This window comes from Ixodes scapularis, unplaced genomic scaffold (assembly GCF_016920785.2).
Source record: "Ixodes scapularis isolate PalLabHiFi unplaced genomic scaffold, ASM1692078v2 PGA_scaffold5__190_contigs__length_132052651, whole genome shotgun sequence".
Lineage (NCBI taxonomy): Eukaryota > Metazoa > Arthropoda > Arachnida > Ixodida > Ixodidae > Ixodes > Ixodes scapularis.
Genome location: NW_024609880.1, coordinates 72855361 through 72876948, shown reverse-complemented (window position 1 = coordinate 72876948; position 21588 = coordinate 72855361). Strand labels below are relative to the sequence as shown.

General features: G+C 47.7%; 1 protein-coding gene across 1 annotated transcript in view; it reads left to right on the top strand.

Annotated features, from left to right (window-relative positions):
- The window catches only part of LOC8040786, a 741318-nt gene that overhangs the window by 575651 nt on the left and 144079 nt on the right, over positions 1–21588 (top strand). Inside the window, exon 5 of the mRNA XM_042294075.1 lies at positions 10401–10521. The gene's annotated coding sequence lies outside the window, so the exon portion shown is untranslated. The remainder of the gene's footprint in view (positions 1–10400; positions 10522–21588) is intronic.

Genomic DNA, 21588 nt, shown 5'->3' with positions numbered 1-21588 from the left:
ACGGTAGACGCGTCTTGGCGAGATTGTGTTTCGCCATTTTTTGGGGGGTTTGTTTCTTGTTGTTGTGTGTGGGAATTTTTCGTTCTTCCTCCGAGGCGATTTCAGCGTCTATACGTATTTCCTCCGCGGGCTCTTCTGGTATTGATTGAATTTTGAACTTCTTTATAGTCTTGCCGGAGTTTGGGAAAAAGGATATCTCTTCCCCACTGAATGTATACCCTCATTCCATGCAGCGTAGGATGAATAGGGCCGGTGCGGTCAGATCAGAGGACAGGTATCCTAATGCTGTCGCTTCTGGGGTAACCGGACGTTTCAGCTACTTTTTTTCAGGGGGACGGCCATACTGCTTATACATCATACAAAGGACACTCTGCAAACACGAGTCAGCGCAATATCCGTGGTCCAAATGCCGCGTGTAAGTTTTCTCCTTGAACTCACTGCCGTGCGGCATTCGAAGCACGGATCTCGCGGGAACTCGCGCTTTCGAATCTGTATGCAGACTTGTCATTTTGTATGATGTGTACGCAGAGTGGTGACTCCGGCTCTAGTGTCACAGCGCTGGTTCGATGATTTTGGTGGGAACGTGCCTTCCCGGTCTCGCCGTTCGCCGGGTTTCCTCCGCATGTATAGCAGTGATTGATTTTCCGACTTTTCTACAGGAAGTTGAGAGCACAGACAAGTTTTAGGCCGTAAGCACATACAATACCAGCCTTCTCGATCTTTCCTTATTTTGTTTTCCATACGGGATTCATTGTGGGGTGAAAATGGGAAATTACAGCCCAGCTTGCTCGCACTACGTCATGTATTTTGGCAACTTTCGGACCTGCCATTCAGGTTAGCTGAAATGATCGTAATATCTGTCGGCTGATCGATCCATCGATTGCTCGATTGGTTTATTTTGAGTTGATGACGGGTGTGCTGCACGGCTGGTTGATGTCGAATGGGTTCTAAAGTTAAATCAAGCGGCATGCAGTGCCTCGTTGAAAAAAGGCTTCACTGATTTCTTTTAATTTCTTTTTTGCATGCGTCGATGTCTTGTCTTTATCATGCTCATTGTTTTTGTTGTTTGCCTGTTGTTTCCAAACCTATCGGAGCTGCAGGCGAGACATTAACATCTCTACAGACAGCGGGGTTGCTTGTTAAATCGAACCGAGGACGCGTAGTCCAAGTAGCTATGCTACTAACGAAGATGCATGGGGGTGTTAGACACGGGAAAGATGTGGCTGTCTATCTCCGTCTCATTTAATTAATTTAAAACGGACATGTTAGCTGTTCCCCATTTAATTCTGTTTTACTATTGTTTTTTTTTGTTTTTTTGTCTAGCTCCGATATCAACCCGAGGAATTTTTCATAAACCCATAGATTTTGGACGTCGTGTAGGGAGAAAAGAAGAGCTTTTCCCTAATCCAGGGATTTTTCATGCCTTTAATCGAGATATTGCTTGTACTTTCAGTAGAGTAATTTTGTATCTTATTCTTTAGAACCTTTAGTTTTGTGCACACGATTTTCCTTACCGTTTCGGGGTGCTGTCCAAGACGTTTTTGGGTTATACTCACTTTAAAGTATAGAACGGCTGGTCGTGTGCTCTTTTTTTCTGTACAGCCGCATGAAGCACATTGTCACCGTCACGTGATATCCTGCCGAGAGCTGTTATCTTCGCAAACTCGCTAAAAAAAAGGATTAAAAACAACAGTAAATACAGTGAGTGCGGAAACGCATTTGGGGCGAAGACTGATGCGATCAGGTGCTTGAACGGCAAAAACATGCGAAGCAATATCATTTCTTTACTATTACTTCGTCCAATATTCTCCATGCGACCATGCGGCTCCTCGTTGCTTAAAAATCATACCCAACATGGCCGCCGCGGGAGAGCCCTCTGCCTTAAACCTTTAATCGAATTCAGTCTCCCAAACCTCGTGACGGCCTTCGCTCTGTCCCCGCTTAATTATTCGCGAGGCTTCAAAGGCGCCGGCCGCATTGTTATGCAAATTGAATTGTTAAGTATGATAGATGCTTTGAATTTGCTCGACAGAACGCCAGCCCCATCGGAGTAGAGGAAAAGGGGTCGGTGTTTCAGCCTCGCCTGTCTCATCCACCTGGTTTAGGCGCACCAGTTTAGCGCTCGACGATTTGCCCCGGCTTTAATTATACCGTCAAGTCGTTAGCTTGTTCCGCTCTACTCTGCTGCGGGGGGAGAGGGGGGGAGAGGGGGGGGGGGGCGCAGAGATGTTGCCTGTTCACGCGCACGTTTTGTAGCCTTTAGAACTCGAACCGAATGAGCGTCCGCCGTAGCTGCCGCGATACGCTATTGCGTGGAACGTGCTCAAGAAGGCGACCGTCCAGAAGGCGGGATCACCATTGGCACCGAAAGTAGAGCGACTGGCAGTACTTCGCTTTAAAACGCACTATTTATGCCCGAAACACAAATTTAAGTGTTCAGATTAACAATAAAACAAACAAACAAACAAAAAAATCCGGCGCCTTCGTTCTTGTGCCACAATTATATTACTATTAAAGCAATAATTTCGAAGAAAATATTACCGCAAAATGCATGTTCACAACACTAGCAACGCCGTGTTTGCTTTCTGTTGCCACCCAATCAACCTGAAGTTTAAAGAAAATATATCGAAATCGTTCCAATGAATAATTGTGTAAACTGTATAAACATTAATTTAAAAACTGGTATGCATCCTCTCCAACTTTGGGGAGACAATTGGAGGCGCACGGCGGGTCAGTCCAGAAGAAACTATACCTCAAAACGTATACGGACCCCAGAACGTCGCTACGAAAGCATTCTGGTCTAGGCCCAGATTAAACAGAAAGGGCGCAAATCACTTGTATAAAACGAGACTAGTTTTCATGACAGATTTGGCGCTTTTGTTCGAATGTACAAGGAGATGCTTTATTGACTCTTTGCCAAGGAAGTCACACCAAAAGCAATAACTATCAGGTGTTCTGACCCTGACATTGAAATGAGCAGTGACAGAAGGTTATCCCCGAGCATCATAAAAACATCATGCGTGAGGGTAAATACCTACCAACGCTGTCCACAATACTAACCCAGCAGAGGACTGAAATAAACAACACGTTTCTTCTTGTCCCGGTGGCGTCGAATGACTGGCTCGACAAACCTGACGACGCCAAATGTCTCTCCTGTACAAAGTGCACCGTCTCCGCATCTTTTCTACACCCCTCCTGTTAACACCTGTGGCGATAACGTTCCTGCAAACAGATCCCCCCCCCCCTCCCCCTTGTACTCGAACCACCAAATTAAGCTCGCTCGGAGTCACATACCGCCGCTTCTCGGCACCGTCGTCGTTGTTCGTGAAGAGTCGCCTTTTGCTAGTTGAGATGGTGATTTCGCAACACCTCCCGTGTCACCCGTGGAAGCTCAAATAACTTCAAAGAACGTTCGAGACGCACACAGCACCGAACCCATACCGAACCAATCAAACAACCTGTCACCATATTTGCGCGTCCGCCGCTCGCCGCTAGGCGCGCAGCGCGAAAATATCTGGCCGATCAGATCGGAGCGGCGCCGCGCCGCGAGGCGTGTACGTCACATGTAACAGTGACGTAGAGACGCCCAGCACCGGTTGCCATGGATACTGGGCGGCCATTTTTGCCGCTTATGTTTTCCCTGGTTTAGAAGCGCCGCAAAGTCTCTGCGTAGCATTCTCGTGTCTTCGTCTCGAAAGAACGCTCATATCGCCGTCGGACCCGACTCGCTTTGTAAGTAGGTCGACACGTTAACATATATATGTCGACATATCCCATGGAATCCGGAAGAGAAGAATGTGGATGCACCGTCGTCTTTCTTGAAATCCTCTTAGCGAGGTGACTTTCTAATTTTTGGAACGAAGTCGGGCGAGTCTTTGCCGCGGCTGCAGCCGTGCTCCCCCAACCCGTCCTTTATGAAACGAGGGATCTCTAGCCGAAGGATAAATGGAGGGCCATCTTTCCAGTTCCCCCTTCCTAAACACAAAAGCAAAAACGCGGTGCAGCGTCCCCCGCACTGCTGCGCGCCGCTCGGACAGCCGGAAAAAGACGGAGCAGCGTTTTCTGGCGGGCAGACTGGCCGCGACTCTATCAAACCGGCCGGGAGATTACGAACCCGGCTGGCGATGGAATAGAGAAGAAGAAAAAAAGGAGAGAGCGGCAGCGGCACTGGCGTCAATGGGCCGTGCAACGAGAAGAGCACTCCGAGACGGAGGATCCGGGGGCGCTAGCTTTAATCAGGGGTAATGGAAAATAAGGAGAGTCAGGCGCGGGAGAGACAGAAATGGCGCCCAACGTGGGGTGCCGGCCCGGGCGCCGCTGAGGGCCGTCTGCCTTTCGTGGCGGCTCCCTGCTCGCAGCAACCGTTCCATGCACCGGGGATGGCAGTTCTGGTGCATGGTGGGCGCCACTCATTTTCTGAGTTGAGCGAGATGTGCGGAATTCAACTCGATTCAGGGCTTGTCGGGAAAAGTAGGGAAAAATAAAAGGGGGAAGGGTTGTGAAAGGCATTGTTGTGACCATCAGGAGTCACTACACTTGAGGGCAAAGAAATAATACAATACGAAGGATTTTCCGATTGAGATATGGAGTTGGGCGCGTTCTGCCGTGCACAAATTACATCAGAACATTCAAACTCGTTTGTCTCATTTGCTGGCATCACTTCCGGTGCACCGACCGAAGGGACAGTGTCCCTCTTTCTGAAGTATATTTTGACGGGCCTCATGAGACACTCTGTTGTGTGGTTGCGGTGAAGTGTCCGACGAAATATAGTTCATTGTCTGCAGCTGTATTATGTCTGCAGCTGTACTTTATTCGCAATTGTATTCGCTATAAAAGTAATATTTGCAAATCAAAATTTTCTCCTTAATGATTCTTTTCAATTTTTTACTCGTTCGCAGCGCTTGTGCTCTGGATAGGTATTTCAGGACCTGCACGTCGTTCGGTCTTTTAAAAATGTGTGACACGATCCTTTTTTTTTTTTTCACCATCACGTTACACCTTCTGATTTCCTTCTCACTCTTGTATAAACCACATGAACACACACACCAAAAAAAACGCATTTATGCTGGAAGACATTTACGGAGCCTATAAAAATGGTCTTCCGATCGGCCGTGGCTTGATACCTACAAAACATTTAACCATTTTACTCTATACCGAACTTAAACACACGTTTACGAAGCAAATCGTATACCATACTTGCGGCACATTGTGATTTATTCGACCTCTATACTTTACTGTTAATGTTTTGTTCTTCTTACGTTGTTGAATGATTGCTTATGCCCCCCTTATTGCACATGGTTTAACCCTTGTCGAGTTGTCACGAAGGAGTGGTAGTTACACCGGTGAGGAACGCCGTCTCGGTGGCTCCGAGTCAATGCGCCGGCCTACGAATCCCCTGGTGGCGGGTTCGAATCCCTGTCGAGGTGCCAGCAGTCTGACGGATGTTTATTGCTGAGGTGGTACCGTGTAACCAAGCTTTCGGTTGCGCGTCGAAAGACCCCCGGGCGGTCGAAATTAATCCTGAGTCCTTCGCTGGGGCGTGCCAGATGCCCTTCGTTGGTTTGGCACGTAAAATACCTCCAAATTTGACCTTGACCGGAGAGAAGCGGAGAAAGTCGCACATCCTTTTCCGCCATCTCCAAAGTAGTGGCCCTCCCCCGATGGAAGAGTAAAGATCGTCTAAAGAAGTAGAGTGATCGCATTAGGGCGTAAAGTGTATTTTATTCCTTCCATTTGCTTCGCGCGGCACAGTCCCAAACAAGCCGCCGACACTTTCCCCGAATCAAGTCAAGCCTTCCGTGTCGTGAGTTCCCAACAACTTCCGTTCCTCCCCCTAACCTCCCCTCGTGTCTCCTCGTTGTTGCGCAGCTCTGCCCCGAAACAAACAAACAAACAAAATCGGCCACTCAAACAAGCACCGAGGAACGGTAGGTTAGCGACGCAGGCAACCGACGAAGTCGGGAACGAGCGCTTTACGCCGACATGGCGGCTTCGCTAATTAAAAAAAACAGCGTCTTCCTTTTTTTTCCCCTATTGTATGCTTATACGCTTCGTTCGTTCCTAAAGTGCGCCGTATAGCGAACGCTACAGGTCACCCCGGTGGAAGTTCATAAACAAAGACTGCACAAGGAGCGGCAACTTTTGCCGCGTCGAGTGGTGTTTTTTGGGTAGGCTTCGCGGCGCGGTAACAGCAGTAAGCTGGGAGTGTTCATGTACTTCCCCAATATACGAGTCATCAGGCCTCTTGATGCAGACACTATCAAGGGCTCTCATTCGTAAGTTGGACGGCCAGTAAATGCCACGCGATTTTTCAATCCGCATATCGCCTTATCTTCTATAAAATCACTTGAGAGAGAGAGAGAGATTAGGAATACAGTTTATGGGGAAACAATAGTAGAGGGTACCGGCAACTTCATAATCAGGGAAAGAATGTCATAGTGGTATTGGCGACAACTGTGAACTCGACGGCACATATGGCGGCTAAAATAAAAAGCTGTCGCGGCAGGCTCGCAAGCCAACTTTCTCGAGCGAATCGGGACTTTCACAGCGACTGGTGGTTTAAAGACAAAGCCTTGAAAGCAGGTGAAAACAAGCACGCAATGAAAATCGCGAATAGCGAGAGAGAGACAATGAAATAAACAGCATACAAAGAAGAGAACATAAGTAATTACGCGCAGCCCTGTTTTTCCCTCCCGTTGGCCTCCCGCGTTTTTTCCCATATCTTCGCAGTCGCTTCCTTCAGTACTGCAACAAACTTCGCCGGTTCTCGGACCGACGAAGTCACTACACTATTGGAACCACTTGCTTAGTTCCTCCTGTTTCCTTTTTTTTCTTTCTTTGGAGGGGGGGGGGGGGGGGGGGGGGGCGGTGGGTGCTAGTGTTGGTTGCTGCCGGGTAAATACAAACTTGGCCCTCTAATAAACGTTGGATGTCAGATCTATCTCCCCAGCTGTCCGCTCAATTTTAGTCGCTTTAGAAATACCTCTCCTTCCCGGAAACACCCTTCCACCAACTTTCCACCCCTCCGCTCTTCGCTCTATACTCCAATGAAATATCTGCTCCGCTTTCGCGCCATGCTTGGGTTTGGATGGCGAAACGAACAAAAGGCTGCATAAAACGCTCTTGTCTTCGGGCGAGCTGCCTTGGTTTCCTGGTGTTTCTTCCGTTCATTTAGGGAATGCCACGTGCTCGTAGTCCACTTTGTATAGTCGGTGACCTCGCTTATAAAGTTTGACTCCGGCTATTGGGAACTCCCCTGCAGCAGCTGCTCACGCAAATTCTTTGTAACCGGAGTTTGACCGTAGCCCGAATCCGGATAGTACTTGCAACTTTGAAAGCGTACATTTATTCGTATGTTTATTTTAATGCCCTCGTGTTCCGGCGGACTTACTGAAGGGAGGGGCAAAAACAAAAACAAATTAATTTGATATAAACGAGTCTAGTACAAATAATACAGTTTAAAACGTGAGCGGTCCATTAACAAAAATGAATGGTTGTCGAAATTCTAAATTAATCGACTGATTGTATAGACACTAAAGGTGCTGGAAGGCGGTTCCATTCAGATGACGTTTTGGGAATGAAGGAGTCAGAGAGAGCATTGCTGCAACAGGGATGATTTCCGAATTTAAATCGATGATCATCGTGCGACCATCAACCTTTAAAGCTCTTTGCTCTCTCTTTTACGTTTCGACCGCCAGGCCGCACCAATTTTCGCTGTGCACTGAGATAGGCGTTAGCTGCCCGTTTCCCTCCTTCACGCTATTTTCCTCCGACGGGCGCCGCGTCCGGGTTCCGGAAGAAATGTCCCCGGAAAAAACGTCCCCGGAAAAAATGTCCCCGGAAAAAAAGTCCCCGGAAAAAATGTCACCGGAAAAAAAGGCCCCAGGTGGAAAGTAGGAAAAAATGTCCCCACAGGGACATTTTTTCCACTTCAAGTACAATCCGTTTTTGACTTTTGTGTATGAATCAAGAGTTTGTCATTTCATTCCTGATTGTGCAACATTGCATCTCAACTGTTTGTGTTTGTTTTTCATTGTGAATAAAACATTCATAACACTTCTAGCTAAAACCAAATTATTGTGTCGGGAAATTTGAGAGGTACTTGTGTACCCTTTTCCAAATAGGTAAAAAGCGCGACACTTAACACAAACAAGCGATCGCTATTTTATTTTTTTAGGGGGCGAAGTTTTTTAGGGTCTAGCCTTGTCCGTCCGGCGTCCGTGCTCACATCGATTGCCATCCCATCTGTCTTCTTAAAAAAAGAAAAAATGTTTGCGCAGTCGACAGGATTCAAACCTGTGCGGGAGACCCCAATGGATTTCTAGTCCATCGCCTTAACTGCGGGACGAGTAGGGGCTCTGAGATGTGGTAGTAACTCAAGAGCTGGGGATGTCATGGATGAAACGTTGCATGTAGCCGCTCAACGTCTATACAACAGAGGGCGCTGCGGTCAAATGCGTATGTAATCGCCTTAAACTTTGCATGCATTGGCTCAACGTTTATAGAGGAGAGGGCGGAGGGCGCTGCGGTCAAATGCTCAAATGCGTATATAACCACGTTCTATACCACACATTCTCTTTCTGACATGGACGTGGAGATGCTTTCCCACGGCATCCAGCGGATCCAAGCTGATCCGCTAGAAGAACCACTGGCTCTGCATTTCACTGACCATAAAGCAGTAATAATGAAGTCGAAACGCAACCCGGAACTCAGCAATACCTATGAGCAATAAAAAAAAAATCAGCACCATCAGCACTACATATGAACAATAAAATCAGTATCATCAGCACCACCAGAGCTTCGCCCCAATCAACATAATTCACCACGTGGAAATGCGGTCATTTTTTTTATAGAAACGAGAGGTTAATTGTCATCAAAGTTATTATAGGTATTGAAGGTGCTTATTTGGGGATATAATGCAAACGGTAAAATTTCGTTCTCACTAATCCTCTTTCGGAGCCGTTTTCCCCTACCTGCCACACGGTGCCTTTTTTCCCAGGACATATATGACCGGACCGCCCGAAGCACATGAGGATCAGGGAAACCCAGAGATAGAAAATCCGTTGGGGACATTTTTTCCTACTTTCCATCTGGGGCCTTTTTTTCCGGGGCCTTTCTTTCCGGGGCCTTTTTTTCCGGGGACATTTTTTCCGGGGACATTTATTCCGGGGACATTTTTTCCTACACCCGCCGCGTCCTCTGGACTTGCGAATGGTCTTTGGTTTCGGCAATCCACATGCTTGCCCCGAATGGAGAGCGAACTATTTTCTCCACTGCGAGTTCGTGACTATTAAAATACAACTTTTCACTTCTGACTCTTCGTCATTGGAGCTGGGGGATGACTTTTAATTGATTTGGGTAACCTATAGGGCCTTGCTTCGACCAGAGAGCGAAATATGTTGCCTGCGTCGAGTATATGGCTATTATAATGCAATGTAATACAATAAAATCACATGTATTACTCATCAAAATAAAAAAAAAACAGTTAAAAGAAAAAGGTAGCTCCGGAACATTTTGACGGGTTTTCGGCCCCTTGCAAGTTGCGCTTTCTCCGCATGACTGCTTGCGCACTACGTGCGTCGTCGCTTCAAAGAAGCGGGACTTTTGTCCACCTTTCCAGCGCTTGTCACCCAGACAAAAAGGCGAAGTCACTGGGCTGTGTTTCGCGTGCGCGGCTTCTGGTATTGCGCAGAAGAGGGAGCCACCTCAGACGCTCAGGGCACGTTCCACAGCCCATTGAACAAAGACGACTGCGCGCAGAAGGTGGACAATGCAACGGTCTAGCTACAGGACTGTTGCTCTCGGCCAGGGGGCGTCCTGAAGACGCGACCATGTAATACTTGTATTGAGTCTAAAGTGGCGCGGCAGTATTTGATTAAGCACAAGTCAAGGTGGTTTACAAACCTGTGTGAGCATCTGTCTACGCGTGGTAGCAGCGTATAAAAGAAGTAATTGAGAGAAAAAAAAAAAGAAAAGGGCAGCTTACGTTTTTGGTGTCTTATCAAAACGATAAGAATGTTTCTCTTGCTGTTTTTTTTTTTCCTCGCTATTTTTTTCAATTTGTATCAATCCAATCCAATATCAACTGATGAAAGTTTGCCATCTTGGCGCCCCCGATCTAACTATAAAAGCGTAATGACACACAACCGAAACGCGACCAAAGACTGTTAGATTTTGCTCGCCAGAGGCGCTGCTCAAACTTGAGAGCTACGGGCCTGTATAGCATGTTTTTCTTCAAAACGAACTAGAGTCACATTGTGAGCTGGAACTAAAATGCTGCGATTATAACGAGGTGGCTCTCTGTAGTAGCGCGCATTGCAAAGCACCTAAACGACAAAAGAAAAGAAAAGAACCTACAAATAGTAATGGTGTCCCCCACCCCTTTCTTATCTCCGATTCAGGCTCTCGGCGACCGATTCGTGGGAGGCCGTGCGGCGCGATCGAGCACGTAATCCTGTCGGATTCCTCTACCGATGGACTCTGGGAAGCGGACGGCCATCGCCCATCTCCGGCTTCGATCGGGTGAGTCTGGAAGTCTCGCTCTTCTTCGTTCGTGATCCCACGTTACGCAAAGAGCGTCAGATACGACTCGTAAACGTCCGAGACATCGAATTTTAACGCGCGATTCCTGCGTCACGTTTTCTTACGGAGCCAGTTACAACTCCGCTTTCGTACGTTTTGAACGCGATAGCGTTAAGAAGCTCGTGTCGGAGAAAAGTCGGCGTCTGTGGCGTCGTGACGGGAAAATCCTGATTGGTCGATAGGGTCATGACGTCACAGCCAAATTACCTCGCGCGGGAATTTCAAACCACCTACAACGCTCACGTAAAACTTCACGTCGCGCGAGGAATGAAAGCGATTAAAACATGTAAGGCGAATTAAAGGTGTCTCAAATGGTTTGACTTTATGAAGTGATTCATTGACTTTAAGGGAAAAAGAAATTAAGACGTTTTGGCGTTATTCGAACCCACTACCCTTCGGTTGTAGCCGGACAGGCTAGACTAGGCCACCCTGTGATAATTTTTTTTTAAATTTTATTTATTACATGGTAATAGGTCAGAAAACAAAAGGCACTTCAAATCGCGGTACACCAATGTTGTCGCCAGATGGCATGTAGAGGCGTCGACATACATTTCGTTCATCTAAGGTAACACTTGCGCGGTCTGGGAATGGGCGGGAGTTTATATGTTAAGCTATCGCGTTCCACTGTTCTTTCCTTCGATATACCCAAAGTGCACATCGCGACTAAGGAAAAAAATATATATACTTCGGCGATAATTTACGACGGGTACACGAGAAAGAATAGCAGAGCTAAGAAGCAAGTATTAGTAACAGGCAAACCGAGCGCTGTGTCACGGCATTGTATGAGAGAAACTAACCGAAAGCAGGGATGAACACGAAAGGGTGAGGTTTTTGTTTTCGTTTGTTTTTCTAGTCAATCTATGATTTTCATTACTAACATGAACAATGAGGACTCTGGTTAATACGGCATGTCTACCATATTACTCTAGCACCTGTGATTATTCCAATCTCCATGTCGAATATTCAATCGATTAAAATACCATTTTTAAAGCCCGACGACCAGTTCGCGCTTTCCACTTTCCCCTCGCTTCCTCCTCTCCCCCTGCTACCCTGTCCACCGTTGCCGGTTTCCTCCTGCCCATGGCGAGAAGGATCTTCTGCCTTGCAGAATCTTGAGTCTGGTCGTCGGCCTTTAACTCCCGATTTTCCACCCTAGCCGGTATAATGTAGGTGAAGCTAGTCCTGGATAGCGTCATAAACAGCGGCGAAAAAAGCGGAAGTTTCGGTCTGGTTATTTTTCGAGAATTCCCGAATTATCGATATCGCTCCGCGTGGATCTTAGGCACTGTTACTTTTGATTGAATTCGTTAGAAATGAGGCCCATGAAGAAGCCGTGCCGTACGTTTTTCGTCACGTATAGCTTAATTTTTATTTAGTCGAAGTGAAGTTTGCTGTCGTTATCGCTGGAAGACTCGAGAGCGTAAAACGTGCGGTAAAACTTTATCTTTACGCGGAGTTAATTAAGTAACGCGTGCATGCCTCTACAATGTTATTTTTGTGTGCCGTGCCGAGTTTATAAGGAAAGAACGCCCCCCCCCCCCCCTTTCTTTTGATCTGAAAATATAACTGCTCTAATGTTGTTGTTTTTTTTTTAAACAACGTGACCGGTATAGTTGTTGCCTTATCTTTTCTTGCTCTGTTTACCCGCACAAATCTAACGGAGCATAGCAAGAGCTGTCGGGAACTTGAAACAGTGTTTCAAGAAAAGGAATTGTCGAAGTCGAGTGAGCCGGTAGATATATAGATTAGGGAGGACAGAATGATGGAGAGGTGACAATGGCGAACTAGTCAGGATGTTCACTGGTGTGTGCGGTACCGATCTGTTGTTTTTATTATACATTTTCTCACTTTTGAATTCACGACGGAGACTGTGTTTTCGGGTCGCGTGTTTAGAAACAGCTCTCAAACACGCGTTTTATTTTCTTTTTTTAATTTTCGTCTGTGTGGCGTATATGCGTTTTATTATTTTCTGAGCACGAAGTTTAACTGTGTGCAAAGTAGGCCATATTGATGTTTACAGTGAGAGAGGAACGTCAGAACACCCGCCGGTGGCCTGCTCCTTCAACGTCCGAGGATGGGCGGAAGCGTGGCCGATATAGGCTTGCGGCTGCAACAGTTAGGAGCCGAAGTTGCGCGTCTGTTTTCCGCTGCGCCGCTATTCGCCGAGATTCGATCACGTGAGGAGGAGGATCAAATGCCATGCAGGAAAGACGACGCTGCGGGGATGAACGCGCAACTCGGGCTCCCCTAGGGAGCCTATACCGGAACTCGTAAGTTGCAGCAACTCCGCGCGCCATCCTTCGCGGCGCTACGTGATTATGTGCGATTTATACTGAGTTTCGGCTTGCATACCAACGCCTTCGTTGAAAACGGCCGTTTATTGCACTTATAGTCCCGATAACACTTGTCATCCCGAAAAAAAAAACAAAAAAACACTGTGTACGGAGGCAGTCCTTTGACATATCCACACTGTCTACAGATACGACGGGGAACCCATGAACTTTAGAAAGCCTCGACTTGCGAAACGTGCTACCAGGAAGCACCAGCGTCGTTCATCCCGGCGACCGATGCCTTCTCTAGCCCTGGAGCCATCGGACGCCGCAGTCAATTACGCGAGAAAGAGGGGAAGAGGAGGGGGGGGCTCAATTCGGCACATCGTTCCCGAACCGGGCCGGCTGCCAATTTGCCCCGAAACAATCGCGCCTTTCCTCCTTTCCCGCGAAACCTCCTCGAGAAGTCAATGGTTTCTCCCCTGTCCCCGCCACAGCGGGCCTTCCTTTCCGTCCCTAGCGCCGTGCCGAGGAAGCGACGTCCTCCGATACTGTATCTAAATTGCTATCCGTCCGCCGATGGTGGCAGTTCCCGAGAAACACATTTCCGTCCTCCCCTCCGTCCTTTTTTTTTTCCCCCTTTTTTATTGTGGCTGGAAGAGAGGGACATTTCGGGAAAAAGAAGACGCTGGTGAAGATAGGGGAAGAAAAGAAACTGGCTGCTTTTCGAGAGAAGGAAAAGCGTCGATGTAACCGAGAGAAGGCGAGGAAGACGCCGCCGCCGCGACGGAATCAATGCGAGCAACACTGGTCGCATACGTACGTTCGAGTTCAGGGAGAGAAAAAAAAAAGGAAGAAAAAGAAAGTGAGAGTTCCTTTAGAGACGGAGGTGGAGGGATGAGACAGACCGCGCCGAGAAAGAGGAGTTGTTGCTGCTGCTTCTGCTGCACTTTAGATCACTTTTTTTTTTCTTCTTCTGTAGAGTGCGTGTACGCGCTTTCTTGCTAGTTTGAAATCTTTTCTTTTTGGCGTGCGTGCAACGTGGCGTGCCTCACTTTCCCAAAACGAGCCTTCGATATCCAAGACGTGACTCTCCCGAGATTGCTCCCCGCGATACTTTCCGTCCCTTGGAATATGTTCTGTCTTTCCCTTTCTTTCTACCTCTTCCCCTCCGTCTCGCTTTCGCTCCGTTTCTGGACCGTTGAGGACCCCGTTCCTTCCGTTCTGGTGGGACGCGGCGCAAGGTGTATATCCTACACCCTACAAAAATCCTACAGAGAAATCCTACAGATAGCATCCTACAGAGAAAAAAAAAAAAAAAAAAAAGAACTCGAGAAGCGAAGAAAATGAACATCAATAATATTGGCAGAAGCAACAACCAAAAACACCGTAAACAAACGAGTGAAAAATGACGTAAAGAAAAAAAAAAGATGAATCCAAAGTGTGGGAATATAAAGGTGCTCTGTTTTCATATTCGGGACGTATGACTCTTGTGTATAAACAAGGCGCAGTTTGTCTCGTCGGGAAAAAAAGGTATCTTGGGAGAAACTCCGACCTTTTTGAAGCACCAAATATTACAAAATGGCGCTCGGGCGCATAGCTGCGCGCTTGGCTCTTCATGCACTGCTCATCTTTTTTTTCCCTCGTTTTCCGCATTATTCTCGAATAGGTTTCTTTCTCTTTATTTTTCATTCATTTTTTCTCGGGGAGAGAGTGAGAAGGGAGGGGGAGGGGGAGCGGACCATTTTTGATAAAGGGAGCGGCGGAAAGGCGATACGCTATTGGCCGCGCTATAAAGTCGGCCATCTTTGTTTACGGTCGGTCTTTTGTTAGATCGTGTTGCGTCCTGTTCTCTCTTTTCACGCGTTCCGCCTCGTTTCTTTCTTTCTTTTTTTTCTTATCCTGCGGTTTGTGTAGCACGCAGAGGCAGAGCCCAGCCGGCGCTCCCGTTTTTTTGTGCCTTCAATCTGTGGCGTCCATTTGGCTCGCCTTCTCTCCATCCGCCCCCTCTCCCCTAGAATCTCCCACCGTTGCAGGGCAAAGATTGGATCTGCAGAACGCGGAACTTCGTTCTCAGACCAAAAAAAAAAAAAAGAAATCAAATAACCGAACAATTTATATATGTATATATATATAAAACAAAAACAGAAAAAAAAGATACTCACCACTCTCCCCATTCGTTCCATCCGGCGGCTCGCGGTATATGAGTTTTGGCAGCCCTTCCGTTGGTTAGCGAAGCTGTATATTATTGCAGCTTCGGCGCGCCGCTCAGAGAGCGGATGAAGCTCTAAATGAGGCCTCTTCTATTTTCATTTTCGTAACGACCGCGTTTTTTTTTTTTTTTCTTTTCTTGATTTTTTTTTTTTCGTCTAGCTGTTTGAAATTCTGGGCTGTGGTCCCTGTTTAGATGACCGCACGGCTATTAAAGGGGTACGGAAACGAAAATTTCACACTTATTTCTTTGTTTAGATGCAGTCTATGTTGTGCCGCCAGCCTACAAAAAACTAGCCTAGACTAGTTAGTGTCTCTGGACTGCCGGCAGGAAAGTCAAGGAAACTGATCTTAAAACAAGTTAAGAGATTTGATATTCCGTCTGGTGGCGGTCTGGGAAGTTCCCTTGGAACGCTGTCACGTAATGAGTTCCTTAGAAGCGGCGCCAGTTCGCGGCAGTATGGCTACAGTGAACTAGAAATCACTGGGTGGGGTGAGCTACAGGCTCCGCATATGCTTTCAGTTAAAGGTCATAATGTGGAAACTTGGCGTGGTGGTACTGCGATCGAAATGGCTTGCTTCGCTTGGATTTTCGTCGTGACGTCGTCGCAGTCGTTCGCCATCCTGACGTCGCTTCGCGTGGAGGACGACGCCGTTATGTGACGTCAAGTCGCCATTGTAACGCGGTCGTGACGTCGCGCCGCGTCAAGACAACATCGACGTGGTCGTCGACGTCGACGCTCTGCGAAACATCAGACGTCGTTATGATGTCGCGTTAATGTCGTCCTGACGCCGCACGACGTCGTCGTCGCGTTCACGTTGTCTTGACGTCGAGTGACGTCGTCGTCAATGTCGACGTCAACGTGACGTCACTACGACGTCACGACGAAGCCTTGACCTGTTGTGACGCGGTCGCCTTCGCCAACATCAACGTCGACGCGCCGTCACGACGAAGCCTTGACGTCGTGTAACGTCATCGACGTTGACGACGACGTATCGGATGCGCTGTGAATAGCGCGTTCAAATACGGAGTCCAAATCTTACAGGTATCGCCATTACTGGGCACTAGCGGTTATTTCTACTTGCCGGTTCCCTCGAGCTCTACTTCTGTGTAAAGCTAACACAGTGAACTCGTGGCACATAAGGTACCATTATGGCCGCAAACGACATTACGGGCAAGCTAGGACGTAAAGACCTCGGATATTACTAGTTACTACTAGGCGAGATTGTCACGCGTTAACGCCACCAAGCGGCAACGCACGCAACTACGGTACCCTTGGCAGTGCTGGGACTATTGACGTCACAAGCGCGATACCGATTGCATTTCTCGCTTGCGGACTTTGAAGCGAGGCGTAGAGAGCTCGCGCTCACGTCGAGCTTCCACAGTTCTTTTGTATCGTGTTTTCCGCACCCTCAAGATTGCTCGTCTTGGCAGCCTATTAATATGGGCTCGTTCAGAGCATGCGCTCGAGACAGCACCCACAAATATGGCGCCCAGTCCAACAAAAATGAGAATTTCCTCGTGCGGCGCGGTGATCGCGTTCAATAATGTAGACAACCCAATGGTGTCCGTTTACGAACCTTCGGATCGGTAAATGCGGCAGATAAAGCATTTGCGTTTCATTTGTAACCGAGGATATCGCATAAGATGCTATCGTTGCGCGCTGCGTGAATGAGTTCGAACACGTCGTTCTGGCGATGCCTCTTTCTGTAGCCACGGACAGCTTAAGGAACACGGGACGTGGCGATAAATGTGAACATAATGAACCACCCCCCTGCGTCTTTTAAACTCTAGGTGACCGTAGAGTTTGAGTTCGCTTTACGCGTGTGAGAGATTGAGCGGACATTTTCCTGAGCGTGCCCATTGTCACCGACTAGCGAAGAAACGCGGGGCATGACTTATATTTTATGTTCTCGTCTTTCGCTTCGTGATTTCTTCTTTGGCGTTCTTGTCGGCGATTGCCGTGCTTTCATTGGTTACGGAGCGACAATAAGTTTCTCGGGCCGAGCCACCCCATGCGTTTCTTAAACTGTCGCTGCTGCCGTAGGCGTAATCGCCGATGTGCAGGCTGAAACTGCGCATGTTCGACTGCAGAGTTAATAATTAAAATACGGCCCGTGCGCCTCCTTTTCCCACACAGCGCATAGAAAACAGTTCCCATTTAAACGCAAAAAAAAAAAGCTGGCTGTAATGCCTGTTTACGTTTATTTTACGGCAGTTTTTTTTTTTTTTTTTGCGTTGATTTTGTTTAACGAAATTGGAGGCACAATGTGGGAGCATTGACATCTCTAATTTTACGAGCTCCTCCGAGGAAACAAATAAATACGAGCAAATAAAAATAAAACAGATCCACAAATACACACAAAAAAAGGCCCACGTATGTTTTTTTTCTGGTTTTTTTTTTATTTGCTTCCGGATTTGGATGTTAAAAAAGAAAGTCTCCCCCGTAAAACACCTAAGCCCCCTTTTAAAACAAGCTGCCTTTCCAATCCATAAAAAAAAACAAAAAAACGTGCATAGATGCCTTGTTAAACGCTCATATAATAATAGTAGCAACAATGCATACAGGAAACAAGTACACTTGCATGTGGCTCAAAATGCATTGAGTGAAAAAGGTCGTGTATTTTTTTTTATGCGTGTGTTCGCCTCAACTCTAGTTGCAACGATGCCATCACTCGCCAGGAATGCGAGGATGCTGAAACGTAGCGGCGTGGGGCCGTAAACCTGAAACTAATCAACTTGGTTTCCAAAAACAGACGCGGTTGGGGCTGCGACAAATATATTCGGGCGTGCCCAAAAATATGTACGAGTACTACGAGTGTACAAACCTCCTCCGGTTGAACGAACGCGACTAGTTTAATAAACGTACGCATTTATCGTCGCGACGTTCTTGAAGGGCGTCCTTTCTTCTGCACTAAACATCTTTAAATAATTTGTTTTTACGTTCTTTTTTCTTTTTCATTTTCCCGCAATCTTTTTTGCAAATACTGGTTATACGAAACAGGTTGTTCCTGCGCGGCTGACTATGTCGAAATACGACAACATTTCGACGTTTCTTTTATGAGGGCCATATTCTACCGAATAAATTTAGACTAATCTCGTTCCTTCATTCATCCCTTCGTCCTAGCAGACAAGCGCTCTATATACTTCTGCTTTCCTAGCCCACAGCCAGACTGCGTACGGGCTATCGCTTCTTCTCTTGCGGCCTTTTCAGTCGCAGGAAAGAACATGAACGCAATGCAACGTGTGGGCGCTGGAAGCCAACTATAGGTTACTTTACAGCGCATGCTGGGAGCGAGCTGCTACTTATTGCATCTCCAGCAACAAGGGGCTCAGTTATAGCCGCCACTGAATACCAGCCGCCGGTCACAGTTTCATGCACCCTTCAGTTCAAAGGTTTGCCTCAGCGATGGTCTACTGTTGTGTCCCGAACTGCCATTCGAGTTCGGGAAAGACTCCATGGTGTGCCTTTTCACCAGCTGCCCAGAGATAAATCTCTAAGCACCACGTATAAAAAGGAGATACCAAGAGATTACGAGAGTTCATACTCTGGTAACCAGTCAAGCTGCTTGGACAGCATTTTTCCTCAGCCCCCACCATGCTTATACATGGTAAATAAAGCTATTAATATTATATTATTTACGTTCACCGCCAGTCACCGAGAATATAAGGGCACCTTAATCGCTTGTCGCATTTCTAGCGCAACGTTAAAAGGAATAGGGCATAGGAGGCTCTCCGATAGTTTCCTACCGATTACCACGTCGCTTCTTTTTGGTCGGCTTCTCCAATGTGCGTTGAACCAGAGTCTATGCGCAACTTTTAGCGATGGCGGTACCGTGGTGTGAGACTCGCGCTCCCTAGTTCCTGGATGATGGGCTTCACTATAAAGGCCAGTTCACACATAAAACAGAGCGCTAAGTTAGCGCTACGTGAGCGCTCGAAAAAGCGCTCATGTGGCGCTTTCTATGCGCGTGACGTAGCGCTCAGTTAGCGCTTCAGCAGCGCTCTGTTAGCGCTTCAGAAGCGCTGTGTTAGCCCTCTCATGCCCCTTGTGCCGCGCTTGCTGCTGCGGAACAGCGGGTGCACGGCGATTCCGTTGTTATTTTTCCTTTGGCGGGGAAAGAAGAGGAAGTCAAAGAGCTGCTCTCCAACCAAACGGTCGGGCAGATGATCCAGCGTCGTGGACTCTGAGTGACTAATTGATTAGGTACGACCGCATCGCTTTCTATTCGATGTGCGTGACCCTGGTTTTAAAGACACGCAGTTAAAGAAATAATCACCTTTTAAAGAACTCTCGTCCCTCAGCCTGGGAACAAGGTTCGCTGGATGCCCGTCGGTATCTCATTAGAACTTCACGCGCCAAGAAGCGCCACAAGAGCGCTCCCTGGAGCGCTCATTTAACTTAGCGCTCCGCTGTATCTGTGAACAGGTTAAAGGCCTGTTCACACATGCAGCGGAGCGCTACAAGCATAGCGCTGCCCTCGCGCTAGGCGCGTGCTGACGGGAGCGTTTACCAGCTTTGTATCGAACCGTCAAAAATATTTCTCATGGCAGACTATGAGCCGCTGATGACACGTGAGCAGCACTACATAAGCGCTTCGCTGCATGTGAGAACCGGCCTTAAAGGTGCTCGTTTCGCGGATTTTCGATCCGAAACTAGAGTTTTCGTTCTTTCTCTTTGCAAGTAAAGTTCTAGCGGGAATTTCTGTCGGTGTTTTGAGCAAGCACTCGAGGGTTATCTGCTTTCGTTTGTGGTATATTGACGTGAAAGAGCAGTTTATATAGTGCTTGCTGGAACTCAAGAGTTATTCGGATGGCGAACATTATTTCTTATTTTTGCTAACCACCAATCCTTGTTCATGTCTGTGGAAATAGTGTGCATGGCGCAGGGCTGTAAAATTGAATAGCAGCTACACAAAGGTATACCTGTTGGGCACCGATGACTGCCAGGAGATATTTGTCGTATTTACTTTAGTTTATAACAAAAATTAGTTGACGCCGGAAAGCACCCTCACCCCCCCCCCCCCCCCCCCCCCGGCTCCTATTAAAAGAACAAAAAAAAAATCTGTTTTATGCGCTAAAGGTTGTTGTTTGTAGACTTTACCTCCGTTATTGCCGCCGTTGATTACTATACGTATCACGTCCTGTTAGATTGCGGTCTTCGAAATATAATCATACTAGATCTTCCGAGCAGGCAAAGCAGGCCTGCCTCTACTAGTCTTTACTAAACGCACCACTGCAGGAATAGTTACGGAATTCTTTATGGATGCAAGTGGACTGCTGCATTGGATATAACGGTTGGTTAGTTCCGTAGTCCGTGCATCGACTGCATGGAGGTCACGGTGATGGAGGTCCACGTGGCGCGAGAACCTACCACAGCTACCCGCTCGCACGTTCAACGTTTCTTGAGGTCCATATGCCAGAGCGAGACACAGTTATGTAGTTCGACGACGCCACAATAAAGGCGGAAGACAGCGCGGAGTGGAAAGGGGACGCGCAGCGAACCTCAGGATTTTGCTTTTCGGTACTTTTGTTTCTTTTGTTTATCCTTTGGAGCAGCGCGCGGATGGCATCTCTGTCGAGGCCCACGCGGTGGTCTCTTCTCGCGGATTTCGTCTTTTTGGCTTCGGCGTGATGGATACGCCTAACCGAGACGTTTCGCCGGGACCATGTGTGACGGATCGGCGTGTAATACAAGAGACGCGCGGGCCCTCTGACCCGGTCGACATGCGCCTGTGCAACCCAGGCGCGTGGGCCTGCGTGTGCGGTCTTTTCTCTCGCGGGATCTCGAAGCGGGACCCAAGCCTTGAGGCTTTTGCAGATGTCGATTCGTAGGGAGAACGTTTGCTGTGTGTTCCGTGATGCTTGCTAAAAGCGTTGTGGAAGGTATCGACACATACTCATAGCTGTGGAGTGGGCATGGGGGATGGTGAATGCTCTTTAGCCTCACCGTTTCGTTTTTGGTTTCCTTAGAAACAGGCTTCTAGCTTTCTTCGCAGATATCGAGAGCAGTGTGACCATACTGGCGCGGGATTCCGTCGAAATCAGCGGAATCCCATATCCTGCCCTTACATATTCTTCGGAACTAGCGTTTCGCGATCTTTTTGCATTAACGTCGCTCAATAATGTCTAATTAGATCGCAGGAGCTCTATATGTAAATTGCACCCTCTTCATTGCTTTCGTATATACGGCTTGCACCTCCGAGAAATTCGCTTGATTTTGACTTTTTCACTTCCAACTTTTAATGATGTCTCATCTGAGCAAATTCATTCCATACTTTTATTGTTATCATTACAGTTATTCTTTTGGTACGATGCCATCTTTCAATTAGACGACCCGAATCGAGCAGCAAGAGGCGCGCGCTCCTCCGTCAATCCTCTGGGCCCGAACCCCCGCGGCAGCGATCTAACGATTGCCGACTGTACGGGAGATCCGTGGGGCGCATCGATCCCCGATGAGAAGATCGGCGAGCCCACCGTTGCTCCGTCTCGAGGGGCCGACTGTTTATTGGGAATCGCGGCAGA